The sequence below is a fragment of the Anomaloglossus baeobatrachus genome, chromosome 4, assembly GCF_048569485.1.
Source record: "Anomaloglossus baeobatrachus isolate aAnoBae1 chromosome 4, aAnoBae1.hap1, whole genome shotgun sequence".
In the NCBI taxonomy this organism is placed as follows: Eukaryota; Metazoa; Chordata; class Amphibia; order Anura; family Aromobatidae; genus Anomaloglossus; species Anomaloglossus baeobatrachus.
The window spans coordinates 670,246,977-670,261,347 of record NC_134356.1 but is presented as its reverse complement, the minus strand read 5'-3'; the positions used below and the strand labels follow the sequence as shown (position 1 = coordinate 670,261,347).

General features: G+C 41.4%; 2 non-coding genes across 2 annotated transcripts; both read left to right on the top strand.

Annotated features, from left to right (window-relative positions):
• The first annotated feature begins 5,779 nt into the window (after positions 1-5,779).
• TRNAI-AAU (transfer RNA isoleucine (anticodon AAU)) lies at positions 5,780-5,853 on the top strand. The gene has a single exon. It is a non-coding gene; the product is annotated as a tRNA-Ile (tRNA).
• Positions 5,854-9,995: 4,142 nt separating this feature from the next.
• On the top strand, positions 9,996-10,069 carry TRNAI-AAU (transfer RNA isoleucine (anticodon AAU)). The gene has a single exon. It is a non-coding gene; the product is annotated as a tRNA-Ile (tRNA).
• The last annotated feature ends 4,302 nt before the right edge of the window (positions 10,070-14,371 follow it).

The window sequence follows — 14,371 nt, the reverse complement described above, 5'->3', positions numbered from 1 at the left end:
TGGCATCGGTTGAGCCCCCTTTTGAAAAAGAAAAAGATGCTTTGCATGAAGCACTCTCAAAAATACGCGTGCCTTTCCCGTCCCCTGGCTGACCCAGGGGAAGAAAAGTCCTCTGAGAGCCATGACTTGTTCATCTTGGTTCTTTTAGAGACACAGCGAGGGGACTCCAACCACAGTCTCCCTCGTTGCCACTAACTGGGCCACACACACCCCACTTGACTGGCATCGGTTGAGCCCCCCTTTTGACAAAGAAAAAGATGCTTTGCATGAAGCACTCTCAAAAATACGCGTGCCTTTCCCGTCCCCTGGCTGACCCAGGGGAAGAAAAGTCCTCTGAGAGCCATGACTTGTTCATCTTGGTTCTTTTAGAGACACAGCGAGGGGACTCCAACCACAGTCTCCCTCGTTGCCACTAACTGGGCCACACACACCCCACTTGACTGGCATCGGTTGAGCCCCCTTTTGAAAAAGAAAAAGATGCTTTGCATGAAGCACTCTCAAAAATACGCGTGCCTTTCCCGTCCCCTGGCTGACCCAGGGGAAGAAAAGTCCTCTGAGAGCCATGACTTGTTCATCTTGGTTCTTTTAGAGACACAGCGAGGGGACTCCAACCACAGTCTCCCTCGTTGCCACTAACTGGGCCACACACACCCCACTTGACTGGCATCGGTTGAGCCCCCTTTTGAAAAAGAAAAAGATGCTTTGCATGAAGCACTCTCAAAAATACGCGTGCCTTTCCCGTCCCCTGGCTGACCCAGGGGAAGAAAAGTCCTCTGAGAGCCATGACTTGTTCATCTTGGTTCTTTTAGAGACACAGCGAGGGGACTCCAACCACAGTCTCCCTCGTTGCCACTAACTGGGCCACACACACCCCACTTGACTGGCATCGGTTGAGCCCCCCTTTTGACAAAGAAAAAGATGCTTTGCATGAAGCACTCTCAAAAATACGCGTGCCTTTCCCGTCCCCTGGCTGACCCAGGGGAAGAAAAGTCCTCTGAGAGCCATGACTTGTTCATCTTGGTTCTTTTAGAGACACAGCGAGGGGACTCCAACCACAGTCTCCCTCGTTGCCACTAACTGGGCCACACACACCCCACTTGACTGGCATCGGTTGAGCCCCCTTTTGAAAAAGAAAAAGATGCTTTGCATGAAGCACTCTCAAAAATACGCGTGCCTTTCCCGTCCCCTGGCTGACCCAGGGGAAGAAAAGTCCTCTGAGAGCCATGACTTGTTCATCTTGGTTCTTTTAGAGACACAGCGAGGGGACTCCAACCACAGTCTCCCTCGTTGCCACTAACTGGGCCACACACACCCCACTTGACTGGCATCGGTTGAGCCCCCTTTTGAAAAAGAAAAAGATGCTTTGCATGAAGCACTCTCAAAAATACGCGTGCCTTTCCCGTCCCCTGGCTGACCCAGGGGAAGAAAAGTCCTCTGAGAGCCATGACTTGTTCATCTTGGTTCTTTTAGAGACACAGCGAGGGGACTCCAACCACAGTCTCCCTCGTTGCCACTAACTGGGCCACACACACCCCACTTGACTGGCATCGGTTGAGCACCCTTTTGAAAAAGAAAAAGATGCTTTGCATGAAGCACTCTCAAAAATACGCGTGCCTTTCCCGTCCCCTGGCTGACCCAGGGGAAGAAAAGTCCTCTGAGAGCCATGACTTGTTCATCTTGGTTCTTTTAGAGACACAGCGAGGGGACTCCAACCACAGTCTCCCTCATTGCCACTAACTGGGCCACACACACCCCACTTGACTGGCATCGGTTGAGCCCCCCTTTTGACAAAGAAAAAGATGCTTTGCATGAAGCACTCTCAAAAATACGCGTGCCTTTCCCGTCCCCTGGCTGACCCAGGGGAAGAAAAGTCCTCTGAGAGCCATGACTTGTTCATCTTGGTTCTTTTAGAGACACAGCGAGGGGACTCCAACCACAGTCTCCCTCGTTGCCACTAACTGGGCCACACACACCCCACTTGACTGGCATCGGTTGAGCCCCCTTTTGAAAAAGAAAAAGATGCTTTGCATGAAGCACTCTCAAAAATACGCGTGCCTTTCCCGTCCCCTGGCTGACCCAGGGGAAGAAAAGTCCTCTGAGAGCCATGACTTGTTCATCTTGGTTCTTTTAGAGACACAGCGAGGGGACTCCAACCACAGTCTCCCTCGTTGCCACTAACTGGGCCACACACACCCCACTTGACTGGCATCGGTTGAGCCCCCTTTTGAAAAAGAAAAAGATGCTTTGCATGAAGCACTCTCAAAAATACGCGTGCCTTTCCCGTCCCCTGGCTGACCCAGGGGAAGAAAAGTCCTCTGAGAGCCATGACTTGTTCATCTTGGTTCTTTTAGAGACACAGCGAGGGGACTCCAACCACAGTCTCCCTCGTTGCCACTAACTGGGCCACACACACCCCACTTGACTGGCATCGGTTGAGCACCCTTTTGAAAAAGAAAAAGATGCTTTGCATGAAGCACTCTCAAAAATACGCGTGCCTTTCCCGTCCCCTGGCTGACCCAGGGGAAGAAAAGTCCTCTGAGAGCCATGACTTGTTCATCTTGGTTCTTTTAGAGACACAGCGAGGGGACTCCAACCACAGTCTCCCTCGTTGCCACTAACTGGGCCACACACACCCCACTTGACTGGCATCGGTTGAGCCCCCCTTTTGACAAAGAAAAAGATGCTTTGCATGAAGCACTCTCAAAAATACGCGTGCCTTTCGCCTCCCCTGGCTGACCCAGGGGAAGAAAAGTCCTCTGAGAGCCAGGTCCACATTGTCAGTGGACAGACACGTGTGCTTATCTGCCAGCAGACCCCCAGCAGCACTGAAGACAGGTTCCGAGAGAACGCTGGCTGCAGGACACGACAAGATCCTCAAGGCGTACGTGGCGAGCTCAGGCAATTTATCCAGATTGGAAGCCTAAAATGAGCAGGGCTCAAGTTGCACAATAATGGAATCGATGTTTCTTTGCATATACTCATATATCTGTGTGTCTCCCTCTTTTTCCTTGTCCAGCTGTTTTGTTTTCACATGAGTATATGTCCTTGTCACTTTCCCATGTGTTTGTGTTATGTTGTGAGTTGTTTGTCACCTTTTGGACACCTTTCAGGGTGTTTTCTAGGTGTTTTACTGTGTTTGTGATTGCCTGCCATTGTTTCCTATGGGCTCGAGTTCGGTTCGTCGAACGTTCGACGAGCCGAACTCGAGCCAGACCCCCCGTTCGGCGAACCGCCTCGAGCCGAACCGGGACCGGTTCGCTCATCTCTACTCATCACGTGACAAGTTAGAGTGGTTGGTGGCAACATATTGCTCATAATATAAAAAAAGCTTGTCAATTCTCATTTAAGATTGGTTCCTATGCTTTTGATGGGCTCTCTAAGAATTAGTCAACTTTCAACGTATTTTACCTTTCACTGTGGACAGATCAAGCTTTGAGAGGTCAGTAGCTGGCTCAAAATTAGAGCAAGTTCATTAAAAGAGAGTAGATGTGGGGCAAAAGTGGCCGGTTAGCTCAATCGGTTAAAGCGTGGTGCTAATAACACCAAGCTTGCGGGTTCGACCCCCGTGCTGGCCATTCCCTTGGCTTCCTGTTCACATCCAGTGACTTTTGGAAAAAGATCCGTAGGTTTTATCCATCCAATGTGTAAAATTAATTTACAAACTTGAAATAACTTGGTTAGAGTGAGAGAGTGGCCATGTTACATCGTCGTTAACCTTAAAGTATGACAGAGTAACGAATTGAAGCAAAATAGAAATATAATCTATTGTATGGCCAGAGATTTCAGTTTCTAAGCGTTTTTTAAGAAGTTTTGGGCAACTGGAATTCGATATAACTGTAAATATTGACAGCTAAGTCTATCATTAATTGTAATGCAGGCAAAACTAATCCAAGCAACTTGAAGCAAAATAGAAATATAATCTATTGTATGGCCAGAGATTTCAGTTTCTAAGCGTTTTTTAAGAAGTTTTGGGCAACTGGAATTCGATATAACTGTAAATATTGACAGCCAAGTCTATCACTAATTCTAATGCAGGCAAAAACTAATCCAAGCAATGGCGTAATTTACTGGCTCATCACGTGACAAGTTAGAGTGGTTGGTGGAAACATATTGCTCATAATATAAGAAAAGCTTGTCAATTCTCGTTTAAGATTGGTTCCTATGCTTTTGATGGGCTCTTTAAGAATTAGTCAACTTTCAACGTATTTTACCTTTCACTGTGGAGAGATCAAGCTTTGAGAGTTCAGTAGCTGGCTCAAAATTAGAGCAAGTTCATTAAAAGAGAGTAGATATTGGGCAAAACTGGCTGATTAGCTCAATCGGTTAGAGCGTGGTGCTAATAACGCCAAGGTTGTGGGATCGACCCCCGTGCTGGACATTCCTTTGGCTTTCTGTTCACATCCAGTGACTTTTGGAAAAAGATCCGTAGGTGTTATCCATCCAATGTGTAAAATTAATTTACAAACTTGAAATAACTTGGTTAGAGTAAGAGAGTGGCCATGTTACATCATCGTTAACCTTAAAGTATGACAGAGTAACGAATTGAGGCAAAATAGAAATATAATCTATTGTATGGCCAGAGATTTCAGTTTCTAAGCATTTTTTAAGAAGTTTTGGGCAACTGGATTTCGATATAACTGTAAATATTGACAGCTAAGTCTATCACTAATTGTAATGCAGGCAAAACTAATCCAAGCGACTTGAAGCAAAATAGAAAAATAATCTATTTTATGGCCAGAGATTTCAGTTTCTAAGCGTTTTTTAAGACGTTTTGGGCAACTGGAATTCGATATAACTGTAAATATTGACAGCTAAGTCTATCACTAATTGTAATGCAGGCAAAAACTAATCCAAGCAATGGCGTAATTTACTGGCTCATCACGTGACAAGTTAGAGTGGTTGGTGGCAAAATATTGCTCATAATATAAAAAAAGCTTGTCAATTCTCATTTAAGATTGGTTCCTATGCTTTTGATTAGCTCTCTAAGAATTAGTCAACTTTCAACGTATTTTACCTTTCACTGTGGACAGATCAAGCTTTGAGAGGTCAGTAGCTGGCTCAAAATTGGAGCAAGTTCATTAAAAGAGAGTAGATATGGGGCATAAGTGGCCGGTTAGCTCAATCGGTTAGAGCGTGGTGCTAATAACGCCAAGGTTGCGTGTTCAACGCCAAGGTTGCGGGTTCGACCCCCGTGCTGGCCATTTATTTGGCTTTCTGTTCACATCCAGTGACTTTTGGAAAAAGATCCGTAGGTTTTATCCATCCAATGTGTAAAATTAATTGACAAACTTTAAATAACTTGGTTAGAGTAAGAGAGTGGCCATGTTACATCGTCGTTAACCTTAAAGTATGACAGAGTAACGAATTGAAGCAAAATAGAAATATAATCTATTGTATGGCCAGAGATTTCAGTTTCTAAGCATTTTTTAAGAAGTTTTGGGCAACTGGAATTCGATATAACTGTAAATATTGACAGCTAAGTCTATCACTAATTGTAATGCAGGCAAAAACTAATTCAAGCAATGGCGTAATTTACTGGCTCATCACGTGACAAGTTAGAGTGGTTGGTGGCAAGTTGCAACATATTGCTCATAATATAAAAAAAGCTTGTCAATTCTCATTTAAGATTGGTTCCTATGCTTTTGATGGGCTCTCTAAGAATTAGTCAACTTTCAACGTATTTTACCTTTCACTGTGGACAGATCAAGCTTTGAGAGGTCAGTAGCTGGCTCAAAATTAGAGCAAGTTCATTAAAAGAGAGTAGATTTGGGGCAAAGGTGGTCGGTTAGCTCAATCGGTTAGAGCGTGGTGCTAATAACGCCAAGGTTGCGGGTTCGACCCCCGTGCTGGCCATTCCTTTGGCTTTCTGTTCACATCTAGTGACTTTTGGAAAAAGATCCGTAGGTTTTATCCATCCAATGTGTAAAATTAATTTACAAACTTGAAATAACTTGGTTAGAGTAAGAGAGTGGCCATGTTAACCTTAAAGTATGACAGAGTAACGAATTGAAGCAAAAAAGAAATATAATCTCTTGTATGGCCAGAGATTTCAGTTTCTAAGCGTTTTTTAAGAAGTTTTGGGCAACTGGAATTCGATATAACTGCAAATATTGACAGCTAAGTCTATCACTAATTGTAATGCAGGCAAAAACTAATCCAAGCAATGGCGTAATTTACTGGCTCATCACGTGACAAGTTAGAGTGGTTGGTGGCAACATATTGCTCATAATATAAAAAAAGCTTGTCAATTCTCATTTAAGATTGGTTCCTATGCTTTTGATGGGCTCTCTAAGAATTAGTCAACTTTCAACGTATTTTACCTTTCACTGTGGACAGATCAAGCTTTGAGAGGTCAGTAGCTGGCTCAAAATTAAATAAAGTTCATTAAAAGAGTGTAGATACGGGACAAAAGTGGCCGGTTAGCTCAATTGGTTAGAGCGTGGTGCTAATAAAGCCATTGTTGCGGGTTCGACCCCCGTGCTGGCCATTCCTTTGGCTTTCTGTTCACATCCAGTGACTTTTGGAAAAAGATCCGTAGGTTTTATTCATCCAATGTGTAAAATTAATTTACAAACTTATAATAACTTGGTTAGAGTAAGAGAGTGGCCATGTTACATCGTCGTTAACCTTAAAGTATGACAGAGTAACGAATTGAAGCAAAATAGAAATATAATCTATTGTATGGCCAGATAATTCAGTTTCTAAGCGTTTTTTAAGAAGTTTTGGGCAACTGGAATTCGATATAACTGTAAATATTGACAGCTAAGTCTATCACTAATTGTAATGCAGGCAAACCTAATCCAAGCAACTTGAAGCAAAATAGAAATATAATCTATTGTATGGCCAGAGATTTCAGTTTCTAAGCGTTTTTTAAGAAGTTTTGGGCAACTGGAATTCGATATAACTGTAAATATTGACAGCTAAGTCTATCACTAATTGTAATGCAGGCAAAAACTAATCCAAGCAATGGCGTAATTTACTGGCTCATCACGTGACAAGTTGGAGTGGTTGGTGGCAACATATTGCTCATAATATAAAAAAAGCTTGTCAATTCTCATTTAAGATTGGTTCCTATGCTTTTGATGTGCTCTCTAAAAATTAGTCAACTTTCAACGTATTTTACCTTTCACTGTGGACAGATCAAGCTTTGAGAGGTCAGTAGCTGGCAAAAAAAAAAGAAAAAAAAAAGATCCGTAGGTTTTATCCATCCAATGTGTAAAATTAATTTACAAACTTGAAATAACTTGGTTAGAGTAAGAGAGTGGCCATGTTACATCGTCGTTAACCTTAAAGTATGACAGAGTAACAAATTGAAGCAAAATAGAAATATAATCTATTGTATGGCCAGAGATTTCAGTTTCTAAGCGTTTTTTAAGAAGTGTTGGGCAACTGGAATTCGATATAACTGTAAATATTGACAGCTAAGTCTATCACTTATTGTAATGCAGGCAAAAACTAATCCAAGCAATGGCGTAATTTACTGGCTCATCACGTGACAAGTTAGAGTGGTTGGTGGCAACATATTGCTCATAATATAAAAAAAGCTTGTCAATTCTCATTTAAGATTGGTTCCTATGCTTTTGATGGGCTCTCTAAGAATTAGTCAACTTTCAACGTATTTTACCTTTCACTGTGGACAGATCAAGCTTTGAGAGGTCAGTAGCTGGCTCAAAATTAGAGCAAGTTCATTAAAAGAGAGTAGATGTGGGGCAAAAGTGGCCGGTTAGCTCAATCGGTTAAAGCGTGGTGCTAATAACACCAAGCTTGCGGGTTCAACCCCCGTGCTGGCCATTCCCTTGGCTTCCTGTTCACATCCAGTGACTTTTGGAAAAAGATCCGTAGGTTTTATCCATCCAATGTGTAAAATTAATTTACAAACTTGAAATAACTTGGTTAGAGTGAGAGAGTGGCCATGTTACATCGTCGTTAACCTTAAAGTATGACAGAGTAACGAATTGAAGCAAAATAGTAATATAATCTATTGTATGGCCAGAGATTTCAGTTTCTAAGCGTTTTTTAAGAAGTTTTGGGCAACTGGAATTCGATATAACTGTAAATATTGACAGCTAAGTCTATCATTAATTGTAATGCAGGCAAAACTAATCCAAGCAACTTGAAGCAAAATAGAAATATAATCTATTGTATGGCCAGAGATTTCAGTTTCTAAGCGTTTTTTAAGAAGTTTTGGGCAACTGGAATTCGATATAACTGTAAATATTGACAGCCAAGTCTATCACTAATTCTAATGCAGGCAAAAACTAATCCAAGCAATGGCGTAATTTACTGGCTCATCACGTGACAAGTTAGAGTGGTTGGTGGAAACATATTGCTCATAATATAAGAAAAGCTTGTCAATTCTCGTTTAAGATTGGTTCCTATGCTTTTGATGGGCTCTTTAAGAATTAGTCAACTTTCAACGTATTTTACCTTTCACTGTGGACAGATCAAGCTTTGAGAGTTCAGTAGCTGGCTCAAAATTAGAGCAAGTTCATTAAAAGAGAGTAGATATTGGGCAAAACTGGCCGATTAGCTCAATCGGTTAGAGCGTGGTGCTTATAACGCCAAGGTTGTGGGATCGACCCCCGTGCTGGACATTCCTTTGGCTTTCTGTTCACATCCAGTGACTTTTGGAAAAAGATCCGTAGGTTTTATCCATCCAATGTGTAAAATTAATTTACATACTTGAAATAACTTGGTTAGAGTAAGAGAGTGGCCATGTTACATCGTCGTTAACCTTAAAGTATGACAGAGTAACGAATTGAAGCAAAATAGAAATATAATCTATTGTATGGCCAGAGATTTCAGTTTCTAAGCATTTTTTAAGAAGTTTTGGGCAACTGGAATTCAATATAACTGTAAATATTGACAGCTAAGTCTATCACTAATTGTAATGCAGGCAAAACTAATCCAAGCGACTTGAAGCAAAATAGAAAAATAATCTATTTTATGGCCAGAGATTTCAGTTTCTAAGCGTTTTTTAAGACGTTTTGGGCAACTGGAATTCGATATAACTGTAAATATTGACAGCTAAGTCTATCACTAATTGTAATGCAGGCAAAAACTAATCCAAGCAATGGCGTAATTTACTGGCTCATCACGTGACAAGTTAGAGTGGTTGGTGGCAAAATATTGCTCATAATATAAAAAAAGCTTGTCAATTCTCATTTAAGATTGGTTCCTATGCTTTTGATTAGCTCTCTAAGAATTAGTCAACTTTCAACGTATTTTACCTTTCACTGTGGACAGATCAAGCTTTGAGAGGTCAGTAGCTGGCTCAAAATTGGAGCAAGTTCATTAAAAGAGAGTAGATATGGGGCATAAGTGGCCGGTTAGCTCAATCGGTTAGAGCGTGGTGCTAATAACGCCAAGGTTGCGTGTTCAACGCCAAGGTTGCGGGTTCGACCCCCGTGCTGGCCATTTATTTGGCTTTCTGTTCACATCCAGTGACTTTTGGAAAAAGATCCGTAGGTTTTATCCATCCAATGTGTAAAATTAATTGACAAACTTTAAATAACTTGGTTAGAGTAAGAGAGTGGCCATGTTACATCGTCGTTAACCTTAAAGTATGACAGAGTAACGAATTGAAGCAAAATAGAAATATAATCTATTGTATGGCCAGAGATTTCAGTTTCTAAGCATTTTTTAAGAAGTTTTGGGCAACTGGAATTCGATATAACTGTAAATATTGACAGCTAAGTCTATCACTAATTGTAATGCAGGCAAAAACTAATTCAAGCAATGGCGTAATTTACTGGCTCATCACGTGACAAGTTAGAGTGGTTGGTGGCAAGTTGCAACATATTGCTCATAATATAAAAAAAGCTTGTCAATTCTCATTTAAGATTGGTTCCTATGCTTTTGATGGGCTCTCTAAGAATTAGTCAACTTTCAACGTATTTTACCTTTCACTGTGGACAGATCAAGCTTTGAGTGGTCAGTAGCTGGCTCAAAATTAGAGCAAGTTCATTAAAAGAGAGTAGATTTGGGGCAAAAGTGGTCGGTTAGCTCAATCGGTTAGAGCGTGGTGCTAATAACGCCAAGGTTGCGGGTTCGACCCCCGTGCTGGCCATTCCTTTGGCTTTCTGTTCACATCTAGTGACTTTTGGAAAAAGATCCGTAGGTTTTATCCATCCAATGTGTAAAATTAATTTACAAACTTGAAATAACTTGGTTAGAGTAAGAGAGTGGCCATGTTAACCTTAAAGTATGACAGAGTAACGAATTGAAGCAAAAAAGAAATATAATCTCTTGTATGGCCAGAGATTTCAGTTTCTAAGCGTTTTTTAAGAAGTTTTGGGCAACTGGAATTCGATATAACTGTAAATATTGACAGCTAAGTCTATCACTAATTGTAATGCAGGCAAAAACTAATCCAAGCAATGGCGTAATTTACTGGCTCATCACGTGACAAGTTAGAGTGGTTGGTGGCAACATATTGCTCATAATATAAAAAAAGCTTGTCAATTCTCATTTAAGATTGGTTCCTATGCTTTTGATGGGCTCTCTAAGAATTAGTCAACTTTCAACGTATTTTACCTTTCACTGTGGACAGATCAAGCTTTGAGAGGTCAGTAGCTGGCTCAAAATTAAATAAAGTTCATTAAAAGAGTGTAGATACGGGACAAAAGTGGCCGGTTAGCTCAATTGGTTAGAGCGTGGTGCTAATAAAGCCATGGTTGCGGGTTCGACCCCCGTGCTGGCCATTCCTTTGGCTTTCTGTTCACATCCAGTGACTTTTGGAAAAAGATCCGTAGGTTTTATTCATCCAATGTGTAAAATTAATTTACAAACTTATAATAACTTGGTTAGAGTAAGAGAGTGGCCATGTTACATCGTCGTTAACCTTAAAGTATGACAGAGTAACGAATTGAAGCAAAATAGAAATATAATCTATTGTATGGCCAGATAATTCAGTTTCTAAGCGTTTTTTAAGAAGTTTTGGGCAACTGGAATTCGATATAACTGTAAATATTGACAGCTAAGTCTATCACTAATTGTAATGCAGGCAAACCTAATCCAAGCAACTTGAAGCAAAATAGAAATATAATCTATTGTATGGCCAGAGATTTCAGTTTCTAAGCGTTTTTTAAGAAGTTTTGGGCAACTGGAATTCGATATAACTGTAAATATTGACAGCTAAGTCTATCACTAATTGTAATGCAGGCAAAAACTAATCCAAGCAATGGCGTAATTTACTGGCTCATCACGTGACAAGTTGGAGTGGTTGGTGGCAACATATTGCTCATAATATAAAAAAAGCTTGTCAATTCTCATTTAAGATTGGTTCCTATGCTTTTGATGTGCTCTCTAAAAATTAGTCAACTTTCAACGTATTTTACCTTTCACTGTGGACAGATCAAGCTTTGAGAGGTCAGTAGCTGGCAAAAAAAAAAGAAAAAAAAAAGATCCGTAGGTTTTATCCATCCAATGTGTAAAATTAATTTACAAACTTGAAATAACTTGGTTAGAGTAAGAGAGTGGCCATGTTACATCGTCGTTAACCTTAAAGTATGACAGAGTAACAAATTGAAGCAAAATAGAAATATAATCTATTGTATGGCCAGAGATTTCAGTTTCTAAGCGTTTTTTAAGAAGTGTTGGGCAACTGGAATTCGATATAACTGTAAATATTGACAGCTAAGTCTATCACTTATTGTAATGCAGGCAAAAACTAATCCAAGCAATGGCGTAATTTACTGGCTCATCACGTGACAAGTTAGAGTGGTTGGTGGCAACATATTGCTCATAATATAAAAAAAGCTTGTCAATTCTCATTTAAGATTGGTTCCTATGCTTTTGATGGGCTCTCTAAGAATTAGTCAACTTTCAACGTATTTTACCTTTCACTGTGGACAGATCAAGCTTTGAGAGGTCAGTAGCTGGCTCAAAATTAGAGCAAGTTCATTAAAAGAGAGTAGATGTGGGGCAAAAGTGGCCGGTTAGCTCAATCGGTTAAAGCGTTGTGCTAATAACACCAAGCTTGCGGGTTCGACCCCCGTGCTGGCCATTCCCTTGGCTTCCTGTTCACATCCAGTGACTTTTGGAAAAAGATCCGTAGGTTTTATCCATCCAATGTGTAAAATTAATTTACAAACTTGAAATAACTTGGTTAGAGTGAGAGAGTGGCCATGTTACATCGTCGTTAACCTTAAAGTATGACAGAGTAACGAATTGAAGCAAAATAGAAATATAATCTATTGTATGGCCAGAGATTTCAGTTTCTAAGCGTTTTTTAAGAAGTTTTGGGCAACTGGAATTCGATATAACTGTAAATATTGACAGCTAAGTCTATCATTAATTGTAATGCAGGCAAAACTAATCCAAGCAACTTGAAGCAAAATAGAAATATAATCTATTGTATGGCCAGAGATTTCAGTTTCTAAGCGTTTTTTAAGAAGTTTTGGGCAACTGGAATTCGATATAACTGTAAATATTGACAGCCAAGTCTATCACTAATTCTAATGCAGGCAAAAACTAATCCAAGCAATGGCGTAATTTACTGGCTCATCACGTGACAAGTTAGAGTGGTTGGTGGAAACATATTGCTCATAATATAAGAAAAGCTTGTCAATTCTCGTTTAAGATTGGTTCCTATGCTTTTGATGGGCTCTTTAAGAATTAGTCAACTTTCAACGTATTTTACCTTTCACTGTGGACAGATCAAGCTTTGAGAGTTCAGTAGCTGGCTCAAAATTAGAGCAAGTTCATTAAAAGAGAGTAGATATTGGGCAAAACTGGCTGATTAGCTCAATCGGTTAGAGCGTGGTGCTAATAACGCCAAGGTTGTGGGATCGACCCCCGTGCTGGACATTCCTTTGGCTTTCTGTTCACATCCAGTGACTTTTGGAAAAAGATCCGTAGGTTTTATCCATCCAATGTGTAAAATTAATTTACAAACTTGAAATAACTTGGTTAGAGTAAGAGAGTGGCCATGTTACATCGTCGTTAACCTTAAAGTATGACAGAGTAACGAATTGAAGCAAAATAGAAATATAATCTATTGTATGGCCAGAGATTTCAGTTTCTAAGCATTTTTTAAGAAGTTTTGGGCAACTGGAATTCAATATAACTGTAAATATTGACAGCTAAGTCTATCACTAATTGTAATGCAGGCAAAAACTAATCCAAGCAATGGCGTAATTTACTGGCTCATCACTAGAGTTGAGCGCGGTTCGAGGTTCTCCAGTTCGAGGCTCGAGTGATTTTGGGGGTTGTTCGAGATCGAACTAGGACTCGAGCTTTTTGCAAAAGCTCGATAGTTCTAGATACGTTCGAGAACGGTTCTAGCAGCAAAAAGCATGGCTTTTTACAGCTACAGTGTGCAGGAGCCATCGCTGGCAGCCTGCCAGAAGCTGGTAACCAAGATAAACATCGGGTATCCAAGCAAAACGCTTTGGTTAGTAACCCGATGTTTATCTTAGTTACGTGCAGGAAGCCCACACTTTCCCGCTCAGCTCGCTCCGCCCCCTCCTGCCCGCGACATGTACACATACATACATACACACACACACACACATACACAAACCCCCCCCGCTCGGCTTACCTGCGGTGATGAAGTCCCGCCATCCCGACCTCAGCGCTGTCACTGTCCTCCATGGCCACCGCTTGTCACATCACCTCTCGCTTCCGACCCGAGACTGACTAGCGGTGACGTCACGGACCTCTCGCGATACTTGAGGGGAAGGCGCCGGTGATTGAACTCAGTGACAGGGGCTATCGGCAGTGCTGGAGATCAGCGCAGGTAATGTACCTCGCTGACAGCAGCACTTGTCATGCCCTGCAGTGACCTGGGCTGACCCATTGATGTTAGCTCAGGTCACTGCACTGCTCTCCCAGCCAATGGGGAACATCCTGCTCTTCATTGACTGGGACAGTGTGGATCGTCATGGCAACCCCTTGGATTACACCAGACCTGGATTTGTTTTTCAATCTAATAAATTGGTTAAAGAGGGAATGTATTGGGGAGTGTTTTTTCAAATAAAAATGTGTTTGTCGTCTATTTTCTTTTATTACTGACTGGGTTGGTGATGTCGGGTATCTGATAGACGCCTGACCTCACCAACCCCAGGGCTTGATGCCAGGTGACATTACACATCTGGTATTAACCCCATATATTACCCCGTTTGCCACCGCACCAGGGCGCGGGATGAGCTGGGGCGAAGCACCAGGATTGGCGCATCTAATGGATGCGCCACTTCTGGGGCGGCTGCGGCCTGCTATTTTTAGGCTGGGGAGAGTCCAATAACCATGGACCTCCCTAGTCTGAGAATATCAGGCCCCAGCTGTCTGCTTTACCTTGGCTGGTGATCCAATTTTGGGGGACCCCTACGTGTTTTTTTTTTAATTATTTATTTAATTTAAAATAACAGCG